At 40.4% G+C, this 14,149-nt stretch overlaps 1 protein-coding gene across 3 annotated transcripts in view; it reads right to left on the reverse strand.

Annotated features, from left to right (window-relative positions):
* si:ch73-22o12.1 (nectin-2) overlaps positions 1-14,149 on the reverse strand; it is a 160,394-nt gene that overhangs the window by 69,071 nt on the left and 77,174 nt on the right. The gene's annotated exons all lie outside the window — the stretch shown is intronic.

Raw genomic sequence — 14,149 nt, forward strand, 5'->3', positions numbered from 1 at the left:
AAGTTGTACAGGGTTCTTTTGCCTTTACACCACCCTTTTACAAAGTATCAAACTAACCCCGCTAATTGTATGTGACCTGCTATTTATTGTTTTACTATGCCAAAATAACAACAAGTGCTACAGTAAAGTATATACACAGCTAAATAATGCTTAAATGTAAATGACATTTGCATTGGATCAAGTAAGGTGAGTTGAGTGACAGCTTGATGGGCCAAAGTGACGACTGAATTATTTGAGTATTTTGTGTGCCTTCAAGCCAGCGTAGGGCGGCTAAATCCCACCCGTGTTTCAAAAGGTAGTATCTCGCTACAGCGGTGGCGTTTCCTCTCCTCAACACGGCTCTTGTCCCACAACCACGTCACAAAAAGGTCTCAGACATGCCATCCCCCTACTTCTGCTGTGTTGCCCTTCAACCGACAGCTTCCGTCCAAGGCTGCGGCTACAAATCACAAAGCAGGGCGATGACAGCGGCGGCGGCGGCGGCGGCGGCGGAAGGGGATGGAGCTAGGAAGGGAGGTAGGGAAATGGTGTGCGTGTGCGGCGGAACAGGTGGAGAGGGAGGCCATGCGGGGGAGGATAATGATGAATGACGCAGTGGAGGGTGGGAGTAAGATGAAGAAGAGGAGGAGGAGGTGAAGGAAGAGGGTGGTGGAGTGAGTGAGTGACAAAGTGATGCAGCGAAATGACAGCTCCTCCTGGAAGGCATTGAAGCAAGATCACGGCATGGATCCCCCCACCCCAACAGGTGTGCCCATTTGATTGGTGGAGCACCATAATGAGAAGAGAAGCCTCTTAGATTCTATTTGGGTTTGTGTCCCAACAGGCGAGGACGCAGATATTCACTCCACAGTATTTCTTAAGAGCGCGTGAACACGGCGTCTAAATCAGGGCTGTGAAGGCGTCCCGTATGAGTTGTCAGCCATACAGTCTGCACTCTCTCTCTGAACTCCTACTTTCCTCCACCATCCGTCGCCAAAGCAATGCAATGTATGAGGAAAAAAAGGGGGCCCCTTGACAGCAAAGACACTAAACATTGCAACAGAGAATTGCGAGCAATAGCCAGCCCCAGTGTGAGCTTGCTGAAAAACAAAACTGATGCCATTAAATTAGACTTTTCCACTGCACAGCACATACACACCTCAATTTGGAGGGGTCTCAAAGCAGTACTGGACCTGGAAACTGCAAAAACAACTCTGCATTGAAGGCATCACTCACAACACAAGACATGCTAACAATGTATTTACCTCCTTATCCACACAAAGCTGACACTTTTTATCCAAGAGGAGACTGACAGCAGCAAGAAAATGAATGCAGACTGGAATACTGCAGTGTCCAGAGCTTCAAAATTGTATGAGATACTGCAAAAACAATGAGGAGAATGAGGGCCTTGTCTAGGTCAGTGGTGCCCAAACTTTTTCCAGCGAGAGCCACTGAGTGAAAAATTAAAGGATGCAAGGTCCACCTTGATCATTTGGAAACCAACAGATGGAGTTATGCTACGCTATATATATATATATATATATATATATATATATATATATATATATATATATATTTGGAAACCAACAGATGGAGTTATGCTACGCTATATATATATATATATATATATATATATATATATATATATATATATATATATATATATATATATATACACACACATACATACATATACACTGTATATTTCAAGAAAAAACTGCATCTCAGTTTTGCGATTTAGGTGAAAAAGTCTTATTACTGTCAACTTTGGTCTTTGCTCTTTTTTCCCCCCATTTCTGCAGTTTTTTTTTTAATGCAGAAATTTTTCAAATATTTTAACTTTCGTCTTAAATAATCTTTGTAAATTTTCGTCTCGCAATATCATGGCTTTATTCCTATAATATTTTTACTTTATTGCCATAATATTATACATTTTTCCCCCAAATTAATTTCCCCAAAATTACAACTTTGTTTTGATTGTTTATCATATTATGACTTATTTAAAAAAAAAACATTTCTTTAATATTTCAAATGTATGCTACTAAAATTTCCTCATAATATTGCATCCTTATTCTCATAAAATTACAACTTTTTCTTATTACAACGTTTTTCTCTTAATATTTTGACTTTATTATTGTAGAAATCCAGCCGATTTATTTATTTATTTAATTTTACATATTTATTTAATTTTTGTCGTTAAAATAGATTTTTAGAATGTGCCGCGGGCCAATTTTTTAAAAAAAGAAAAAAACAGGCCGCACTTTGGACATCACTGATGTAAGGGAACGCCAGGAAGGGTGTGTGAAGTTAAGATATTCAGCCAGCCCTGTTGTGATGGAATAAGGGCTGTCAATCGATTCAAATATTTAATCGCGATTAATCACATTTTGTTCATAGTAGCTCATGTTTAATCGTAATCAATCGCAGATAGGAAGACGTTTTTATCTATAATAAGTAGCGATTTCAATCTCCGTGGTAAACGATTGGAAAGGCGGTTAAGATACGGTTCAAAACCAATATATTTTAGCTCGCAGTTCAAAGCAAAAAAAAAAAAAAAAAAAAAAAAAAATCAGCCAAGAGACGGCTTCCATCTAAAAAACACTTGTTAGCTCGGACACTCGTATGCCAAGGCACCACAGTATAAATGACAATAAGAAATACCCGCAGTGCACCAGTAACTTCTCTCTTCTCCCTGGCATTTGAGGGGCGACCTGGTCAGTGACAACTCAACTCACAGCCACAGCAGATATAAATAACTTTGGCCTTGTCGAGAGAGCCATCTGCCAGGGCTTTGAAGCTAAACTTACCATTTAAAATACCCCTTCCTGCTCAATATTTGTTTGGAATCAATTGTCACAGTCCGTCAAGTATTTTATCAGATTGCATGGCGCCGTGTTGCTGGGTGAAAGTGCACAAGATTGCGGCAATATTCTGTGGGTTCTGTGTAAAAGGGGTTCTTGCCATTTCCACCCATGTATCCTAAAATGTACTGAAAAAAAGTACCTGGTAGGACCTGCTTCTGACAGTAGAAATAGGATAGGAGTGCAGTGGAAGTCATAAATATACAAGCAGAGTTCAAAGCCACACAGCGCCTTGCCTTAAGTAAATATAATCTTCTGCTCTCTATCAGCATGCTGTGATTTAGGTCAGGAGAGCCGAGATAGAGAGCATCCACCGCCATGCTTCCCCCCCCCTTTTTGTAATATCTGGCACCACAGAGTCCTTTTCAATTGGCACTCAAACAGGAGATTTACTAGAGTGTGCTAGCAGGCTAGTAAAGCCTACTGGAATCACCACAACAGTGCGATGGCTTGGCACAGAACGGTCTTTCATGTGCCAAGGGTTTAGGGCTCTCTGTGCTTTTCGGGGGGACGGTGCCAGCTGCCCCCGCATGCAACTCCATGACCATTGTCCACTTGCCATTATCAGCGGGCACCAACGCCGCCACAGTCAGGAGGTTGACCCGAGCCTGTCTGGATTTTACTCCATTGTCAAGCGGTGGAATTAAAATAGCAAAACGGGCCATGGCTTGTTTGGAGTTAGCATTCCACTAATGCTACATGTGGCTTTTTTGTTAGAATTGTGAGACTCTGAAGACAATATCCATCCTTGTAAACATGTTTTCATTGTCATTTGGTGTTAATGGTGGCTACAAATTCGTCCCATAAATATCTGCATAGTTAGTAGGCTAATCTACAGGGGTAATGTTACTTGAGTCTTTTTGCTAAGATTTAATTCACCCTTTAAACATAAATACAACTATATCTACATGGCTAGTTGATTATCTAGCTGCAGTTAACAGGCTAATGTAACGCTACACAAGCTAATAGGGGTGTCACAAGATCTCGCAAGATTAAAAAGTGACAAGATTTCTTGTTCAGAAAAAAACTGTGCGATAATACAGTAATTAATTAATCACACAATAAACGAAAATGAACTTGATCATTTTGCCAGTCTCAATATATTGTCTGCTTCCTTGTCTCTTGCCTCCAAAGAGGCACGAGGAGAGTTCACTCTGTGCATTGGTTTCAGCACCTTGGCGTTTGGCGTTTGCATGAACGGAGTGAGCCCTTGTGCAGACTGCAGAAGAGTGTAATGTAGCAGACATTAAATTAGTAGACTGCAATATGTTGTGATATATTTTTTATATTTTGTCACTGAACCTTTCTTAAAAGTAATGTTCAACTCTCGCCTCGTCTCCTTCTCGTAGACCTAACCAAGTGTCTCGTCACACCCCTACAAGCTAATGCCACTAGTGGACTTTCAGTAAGCTCAAAAAGAATTGGCAAAATAAAATATTCACACTGTCTGTATAGTCACCATATGACGTAAATAAGCTATTCTAGCAAGCCAATGCTACACAAGCTAATTGTGGCTTGTTATTAGTAGTACGAAACTTTGAATAAAACAAACTTCAATATAGCTACTTGTGATGAGCAGTTGTTATTCAGTGTTTATGGTGGTTATTTACCAATGAATCCATCCCATAAATATAACTAATAGGCTAACTGGGGTTGGCATACTAATGCGACACAAACTAATGTCCTTTGTACATTTTCATGGAAACGCCAAAAGTGAATTATTTTGAATATAAATCAAATATGTACACTTGTCTCTCGCTATATTGCGCTTTGAATGCCGCTCAATCACTATGTCACGTTTTTCAAAAAATAATGAATAAGTGATCGCTGTTTCATGGCTGACTATGGCCTATTACTCAAAAAACATTGAAAGACAAGTTATATGTAGTATTCTGGCCACTAGGCATCAGTAATGTTATGAGACATGGCGTGAGATTACATTACCTTTCACACTGCATGGAGACTGGCTATCGAGCCAGCAGAGGCTAACTAATTAGCTCGGTAGCTTGCTATGCTAGTGGCGGCTGTCTCTTATGTCCCCGCAGTGACAGCCGTAGCAGTTACAATGTGATGTAAACAAAGAATAATAACTGTAAAAGTGACTATCAAGGTGTTATTTCATGTCTACAGAGCTCTAATGTTAAAAACCCGTATTTAGAAAGTCATAAAAAGGTTTTCTATACTTTAACTACAAAAATATTACGTTTATTAATATTTAATCTTACTTCACAGAAATTCACTTATCGCAGTAACTCTGGAACCAATTAACCGTGATGAACGAGAGATTACCGCATACCTAAAAGCATGAATTCTGTGACCCATTCAGTTTTAAGAGTGTTAAACAATGACATTACGAGCAGGCTAATCTACTTGTAGCTAGCAAGCTCATGCTACACAAGCTAACGTCCCTCTTATTAAGCTCGAATTCATTTGTATATAAATTAAATATTATTATATACATATATATTATATATATTAATATATTATATATATAAAATATGATTAAATATACCTGATCCATCATTCAGCTTTAATAGCAATAATTATATGACATCTACATGGGGAGTAAGCTAATTTAAATGGTGTTAGCAGGCTAATGCTGAACAAGCCATGGTACTTTTTCTTATAACACTTTGAATAAAATATTTAAATTATTCAACGTTAATGCGGGAAAAAAACCCACCCATGATGCCATGCACCTTGACAGAATCATCAGGCTACAACCTTCATCTTCCTTCATGTTCTGATGAATACACTGTGCAGCAAGAAAACAAATTTTTAATAAATAGTGTGGGAGCCTCGATATTATCAAAGCATCAAATGAAGGAACAGAGTATTCCCTTAAAAAAAAAAAAAGATGATAAAGAGATGCTGCCTTCTTCGTCGTTGAGATTAGGCGACACAATGAAAAGCAAATAACTCCGGGTGACATGTTTCAAACCTATTCCCTCCATCCCAAAAATGATGAAAAAGTCCTTTGCTAAAAGTTCAGCACCCCAGGTCCTCTGTTGCTCTGGCTTTCAGTTCCACTCCCAGCCCTTTTTTCCACAAGACACCGCGGAGGATTAACCAGTTGCTGCTGCTGAAACGTGACAAAAACAAATCAGCCTGCCGTCTTTGTCATTTGTGATGCGACAGGTTCTTGATAAAAGTAAAACAAAAAAAAAGCAAAGCGAGCGGACAGAATTGGTCCTGTAACGCTGATTATCGTCAAGAAGCAAATTGGCCGTCTGCCGCAGCCAGACACCTGTTCTTGCGCCTTTTTATTTTGCCTCAGCTCTCCTCAATATCCCATTTTCTCTGCATCCGCTTCACCAGATGTCTCCTGCAAACACTCTTTCCTCTAAACCCATTTTTCCTGCCATCTTTAATTTACCTTTGCATTTCTGTCATGTTCCGTCTCCTCGCTTTCAACGTAAGCCCCCGGAGGAAAATTAATAATTTCATCTACTGTAGGTATATTTTCCCCATTTCTTTCCATAGTCACTCCAACTCCCCACCGCCCATAGAACGTTCTCTCTTGCTCTCCGAGCAGCGCTAAACATTGCAATTCACGCACACCACAACGACAGTTTGCCCTGGGCATCCACTTGCAAAAAAGAACACAAGAAATGCATTATCACCTCAGGCTCTGAGGGGCTCCGGTACATGCAACGTGACAGTAATCTGCACCAGATACTGCACTATGCACAACTATGAGGAATTTCTTCTTTGTTTGGTGGTTTGTGTGTTAATTAGTGCGCAGGATGACCACAAAAAACTGCACTACTGATTTTCATAAAACTTTGTGTATCTGTGACTTATGGATTTCTTCTACTCCTGAACCGCTGCACACCAAAGGGTGAACATTTGTCAGAAAACGTACCTTTTCTGTGTTGCCTGTGCTATTATTTTTTCTGACACATACACCACATGGTGGCACTGTTATTCATCGCCAAGGTGCGACCCCCCCCCCCGGTAAATCGGACTGACTTGAAATTTCCCACACAGCTCAGTGCGTGTCCCACTGTAACAAATGGCGTTTGCGTTCAAAATGCTTAGGGAGCCATGCGAGCAGAATACAGATAACACAGATATCATCGTTTTATCATCGGTAGACCAGGGTTGCCCATTACGTCGATTGTCAGTTACTCGTCAGTTATTGTCAACTCCCACTCCTGATTCGCTGTTGCCCCCCCCCGGCGGCAAAGATTAAGCACTTAACAGACGTCTCAAGCTACACACGGGGATGCAACTTTCATCGTTATTATTCTGATTACAGGTAAACTAACTCAACGGTAAGATGCCTATGTCTACAACAAAAAAGTTATCCGTTCACTTGCAGTGGCTCGTTATGTGGACAAAAATTCAACAGTTCAACGTCTTTGCTCCGCGTCCTGACCTCCACTACGGAGATACATGTTTTCTACACTTCTGTTTTCTACACTATTATATCATGATGAATTGGAAAATGTGCCCATGGTTGAAACCTTTTTAATATGTTGCCTTGACTTGGGCTGAATTGTCTTTTGCATAATCATTTTCATCATTTTCATTTCTTGTATATCTGTAATGTTTGATAGTAAATGCTGACTGGACTGTAGTTTCCCCTTGTGTGACTAATAAAGGCATATCTTAATACTCAGGTTATGTGCACATAACTATCTTTATTGCCATACTGAACTGAGTTGTGCATTATTGAATATAGTGCTATACTTGGATTACCTGTAAACTTTGAAACCGTGAATGTGAAATACTATTAATATTTACAATAGTAGTTTCAAAGCTTAACGGTTACATTTTAAATATATGTTATGTGTTTTATAGTTAAGAGATAGAGCATGTCACTTGTAACTTGGATGCTGAATAAGTGCATGCACCCCTGATTTACATGTACAACATACATAAATAGTCATATTTATAAATATAGTAAATATTGTATATATGTTTTCTATGTTTACAGTAGATGGTAGATCTTTGGGACTTGGCCATTTTAAAAGTAGTTCGCAGGCTGAAAAAGTGTGAGCACCCCTCCATTAGACAAATGGTCAATGACTTATGGACAATTTGTTGGCAATTTTTGCTTGTTGGCAGTATGTTTACAAACAATTAAAAAAATAATGGAATAGGCAACACAGTCTGGGTGCAGGTTTTCAAAATTTTCACCCTTTTGTATGCAGCGGTTCAGGAGAAGAAGAGTTAGTTTATGGCAAATGAATAAAAATGTATTGATAATGCTTCACATGCATTCTAGTCATTTTCAGTTCAGTTATTTTTACCTTAGTACAGTTAATCCCTCGTTTATCGTGGTTAATTGGTTCCAGACCGAACCGTGATAAGTGAATTTCCACAAGTAGGATTCCTTTTTCATAGTTAGAACATAGAAAACTTGATTATGACTTTCTAAATACAGTTTTTAACATTAGTAGAGCCCTCTACAAATGAACTAACACCCCAGTCACCTATACACTCGTATTACCCTATATTGTAGACGTAAGAGAAAATAAGCCATTTAATGCCTTCTACTTGTATTTTAGTTCATTTACTCATTTTTATGCTTGAAAATGCTTACTTTACGCATAAAATAAATAGAATTTGCTTAAATATGCATTTCAAATAGGCCTTATTCAACCACGAAACAGCATGATTTATTTATTAATATATTCTTTAAAAAGCGTGATAGAGTCAAGCCGTGAAATTCGAACAAGATGTGGCGAGGGACGACTGTAGAGTCTTTGTCTATTTCATAACCCCCTGGGATTCGGCAGTGTGCATTCATATAATTTCACTTTCATACATGTAACAATGTGACCACAAATACTAGTTTCAAGCTGTTCTCTGCCGTTGTATAATACTGTTTGCGAACCAAGTCACGTCAATGTTATTTTATACATTGGAGCAGGTCTAGGAACCACGGCCCTTGTACATAAAGAACATGAGCAAGCACTTTGGCGACAGAGGCTAGGGGAAAACTCCCATTAAGGAAGAAATCTTAGTGTGGGTCAGCTTTGTGTCTCTCTCGCTCTCGCTCTCTCTCTAAAGTCTTGTTGCAAATGCTTTTTTGGATGTTTTTTCATACTGTTCTTGAGACAACACTTTAAAGATTCAAGAAAGCGATGTAATGGAGCCGTGCAGACAGATGCCTCCTAACATGGCGACAATGGAATTAAAATAAGTGGGTTAGTGGGAGAGGACATGCAACTAATGCCGTTGCATGAGCCAGCAGAACCTCTGCAATATGTATGCTGTGTTAACAACAGGGAGGCTGCTGAGAAAACATACAAACCATAAAAAAGCAGCCTGCTTCTTCTGAAGGCACGTCCAGCGCGATCATAAGCTCCAAGGGACCGAGAGTAATCAACGAGATGGAGCGGAAGTAAGTCCAAAAAGTAAGTGATGGCGAGCTCGGACCGCACCTCTAGCGTCGCTTGCAAGTATTCACTGTCAGCATGTTAAGTTATCGAACAAGGGCGTGTGCATGTGTGCTAATGGGCGGTGGGCAGGGGGCCAGGGTGACGCTGCAGGGGAACTTGGCTCCACCAGACCTGCTATGGCCATTTTTGCATGACCGGACAGACCCACGCCAATTGAGACAGACAGACACACACACACACACACACACACACACACACACACACACACACACACACACCCGCAGGAGGAAGATGCTCAAGCCCCCTTTTGCCCTTGCACTGTCTTCTTAGAGGACTCCCAAGCAAGGGGGGTTGGAGGATGCACCGACTCGGGAGGACGTCTATTTCCAGATGAACAGAAAGCCCCTCAGAGTATGTGTGCACATTCAGACGAGGTCATCTAACTTTTTGAGTCATCACTGTACAGAAGCACGGACGGGACTAAGGGCGTACTCACACTAGACCAATCATACAATGCTGGACACTGAGCTCACATTGAGCATTTGTGCTTCCGCCTGTTTACGTATCCCGTCACTTCTATTCTGCTGTAGTTCAGCATTTTCCCGTTCGTTCTGAGTATTTCTATCGCGGAAGGTGCAAGATTAATTATGACGTGTTTTTATTATGCACACAAATGGAGTCACCAGTGAGCGAGCATGCCATGGGTTTTGACATATGAATTATTTGGAGTGTACCCATTTATTTCTGTTATGACTAAATAGCCGGTTATATAAAGAACTTGCAAGGAGTGATCCATTAGCCATTCTATGAATATCAAGCAACATATTCACTTATTACTAAATTACTATTTAATCTAAATCCTGAATTTATTTAAATATATTTATATACTTATTCATCTACCTTTAACCTTAAATACTATCCACACCTTTAACCATCATTAATTTTTTTCCATTTTCTTTTTTTTTTTTATTAGTTACTTATTTTCTTTACACATTTTCACACTGTTTCCTTTTTCACTGCATAAACTATCATTTATTGCAACAATTTATCTATTATTTTCTCTCTCTATTAGAAAATGGTGACGTTTAAACACAGGAAGCAAACAAACTATCAGTAATTGTTAAGACATGGTCACGAGGTAGAATTAAACAAGTTCTGCTTCTTCCAACTCCTCCTATGCATTTAGTAACACACACGACACACACTTACTTATGTCTGAAATGGCTTATTTACTCTTATGTCTACTCTGACTGTATGGGTGTTATTAGGGCTCTAATAATGTTACGACCCATATTTAGAAGGGTGTAAACAGGTTTTCTATGCTCCAACTACAAAAATATTTCATTTATAAGTAAGGAATCCTACTTCGCGGAAATTCAGTTATCACGGTTTCGTCTGGAACCAATTAACCCCAATAAACAAAGGATTACTGTACACTCTCTACTATGACTGTATGGGTGTTATTAGGGCTCTAATAATGTTACGACCCATATTTAGATGGGTGTAAGCAGGTTTTCTATGCTCCCACTACAAAAATATTTCATTTATAATTAAGGAATCCGACTTCGCGGAAATTCAGTTATCACGGTTTCGTCTGGACCCAATTAACCCCAATAAACGAAGGATTACTGTACACTCTAAGATAGGACGGGATGAGGGGCTCGCAAGCAGAACACATGGGATGGATGAAGGATGGATGGGGACCACTAAGCTGTGATTAATGAAGAGCTACTGGTATTTAAGAGTGAAGCTTAAAATGGGGGGGAGAAAGTCCTGGCATGGGAGGAAGCGAGAGACAGGGATGCAGGGGGGCATGGGGATCAGAGCCAGACTCTCAGAGGCTGAAAGACAACCTGCGAGAGATAAGGAGTGAGCTTGAATGAAAAATAGCAAACTTCAACAAAACGACCCCTGAGAGATAAATGGAAAAAGAAGCAGAGGGTGGGATCTGTTTGTGTGACTAAGCATCCAGATCCAAGATGAGAGAACAACCATCCCTCATCCCCGCCTGCAGGTGCACAGGACAAGACGGAGGATACACAAGCATCCTGGTGTGTACACTCATGTGAGCGTATCATGCAGCTGTGGTCTGCAAGGGTGTGCAGGAGGGGTGAGGATCTGCTTATGTAGCAGGTGCTGCCCATTTCACGCCTGTCGGCCCCTCTTAGCCCTGTTTGTCTACACGCTTCCACATTACTCTCCGCAGGTTTTTATTGCCAAACCCATCTGGAGTCGTTACACATCCTTCATTAGTTCCAACTATCTTTTTTATTCGACTTTTTCGAGAGGCGCCGTTTGGGGACTTAAGAGTAAAAGTTTCTTGAATACCGTAAATACTTCAATTAACACCTCCATTCAATTAACCGCAGAATTTCTGGGTGCATGTTCTACAAAAGCAAATAACGACTCTACTTAGCGCCAGGTCAAAAAACATAAGCAACCTCCTGGTCTTTTTTTTTCTTTTTAATTATCTCCACAGGAGCTGAAATTGAAGTGTCACAAACAGTCAGCATCCATCGGCTCCATCTACCTCTGTATGCGCTTTAAAATATTGCTACACAGCTGTTGGTGTGAAAGTCACACGATTGCTGTAGTGTTTACAATAAACTCATCAGCGGTATTGAATTTCTATTTTGATCAGCTAATGAACAGCCTATTTTAGTTTAATGGTTCAATGTTTTTGTCTCACTCCCATTTCTTCTTTTTACATTTTGAAGCTCTACTCACAACCTCCTTAATATCAAACAGTGCAAAGTGTAAATTATTGCAAATTTTCAACTGGTCTTAAAATTTTGATCTGTAGTGTATATTAGAATGGAAACAGGTATCAGAAAACTTGTTATGCATGGTGCTATGCTTTGGTGCTTTGGTATCAATGCACCCATCACTAGACATGCCACATATTTCCTTTTACTTGGTCCAACACTTGAAGTCCAATCGCTGCACAATACTCCTAAAACAGCCTCCAAATTGAGCTTCCTCGCCCGTCCTCGTCTTTTGTAAGACAGAAGTGGTGCGGAGGTGATGGAACCACAAGAGACTGGAGTGGAAATGTGGCGAGTTTAACGCAACGAAATAAACCAGAAGTTGCCGCGTGAAGGGGAAATGTGGGATAATGTAAAAAAAAAAATAAAATAAAAAAAAAGAGGAGAGTGATAGCGGCTGGTGAAATGACGAGAGAAGCAGCCAGCAGCTGAAGCAGCAAAGGGTGACTGATCCTCTCTCAGAGGCTTGGAGACAAGACAGACACACGCTATATAGCCACAGATAGCGGAGGCCAATAGCTCTGCTAGATAGGACGCAGTGGCACAAGACTCCCATGGGAGTTTTAAATGCCTTCAGCATCCTCTCTCTCTTTCCATCCTTCCCTCTATGCCCGAGTGAGGATTGCACGCTGGCACTGATTCATCCGACTGCACATTCCCTGACTTCTTAGTCCATAAAAAGCCTCCATCTTCCCTCCCTCTTGTGCGCCCTGGACTTTTACATCTTGCTTTGCTCGTTGCCTGTTACACGCAGCGGGGAGGCGGTGCAATGGTTTTTTTGGTTTTTTTTTTTGCTGCACAGGAACAGAACGGTCCCACAGGAGGAATGACGCATGCTGTGGCACCATATGGAGATGAGGGAATTGAAGAACGACAAAAGGGGGTGGGGGATAAAAACAGGGAGAGGCTGAAAAGGAGGGCATGGGTGCTCTTTTGAAGTGAAAAAGCACAGTGAAAAGCATAAAAAAGCAACGCTCCTCCATTAGAAGGACAAGTGTCCCACACTCCCCCCACATCCCCCCACCCTTTGCTTCCACTGAAAGGAGGCAGTTAGTTATGCATTAGGTGAAAAGCAAATGACATCGAAGGATCCCATTAAAACTATGGAGGAACAGCGGGGGAGTGCAGGTATTAATGTGCTCAAAACCTGAAGTGTTATATACGGGATACACACACTGATGCATGTACCACTTCATTTGTGATTACTTAGGACATTGTTACAATAATAATACATTTAAGGCAGACTACTTCCGAACTAACATACCAAGGGAAACAACTACAGTCGAAGCTCGGTTCGCGTACATTTTCCGGTTAGCATATAATATGGCGCGCATCATGTGGCGTTAATACACTGCATTAATACACTGCATTAATACACTGCGTGAGTCCAACTGTGTTCCTAATGTATTTTTATCACAAAACATCCTTGTTAGCTTGCTAATACATGGAAAGTACAGCATGTTTTACACGTACAAAAAAAATATCCTTCAAGTACAAAAAGAGAACAACCATCAAGTACAAAAAAAAATCCTTCAAGTACTAAAAACCAATTCTACAAATACAAAAAAACTTTCACGTCACTTTAGGCACTCATTTTCCGCTTTGCAGATCCACACACACACACACACACACACACACACACACACACACACACACACACACACACACCTTCAGATTCACACACAAATTTCCACTAAGCTTTCTGAGAAACGGCCTGTAATTTGCCCTCACCTTAAACTTTAAGTCCAGCAACAGACTGCAGTAAATTTCAAAGTATATTCACAGATTCAAACATATGTTAGATGTTAGATAGCAAACAATACCTCTTTCCAACAGTGGTAACACAGACAATGAGCTAAAAGCTATTTTTCATCAAAACAAACCTTTGTGCAGTGTGACTTACATTGAGCTCTATGAGCGGCCGGCAGCAAGACCAGGGCGTAGGGATCCTTTACATTTTATAAACAATATTACTGTATTACAAACAGCAAAATGCAGTTAACGTGTGAAGTGAGTTTGGTGGCACTACACACACAGAAGTGATATTATTAAATTATTAATGACTAAGAGTGGGAGGAAATATTCTTTGATCCTTTGGCAAGCTACTGGTACTTCCAGAACTCCTGGTTGCTAATCGATAACTTGGGTGTCTCATGCTAATGCATTATGATTGTTCAATATCAATATTTCG

The sequence above is a fragment of the Dunckerocampus dactyliophorus genome, chromosome 7 (genome assembly GCF_027744805.1).
Source record: "Dunckerocampus dactyliophorus isolate RoL2022-P2 chromosome 7, RoL_Ddac_1.1, whole genome shotgun sequence".
Classification (NCBI taxonomy): domain Eukaryota; kingdom Metazoa; phylum Chordata; class Actinopteri; order Syngnathiformes; family Syngnathidae; genus Dunckerocampus; species Dunckerocampus dactyliophorus.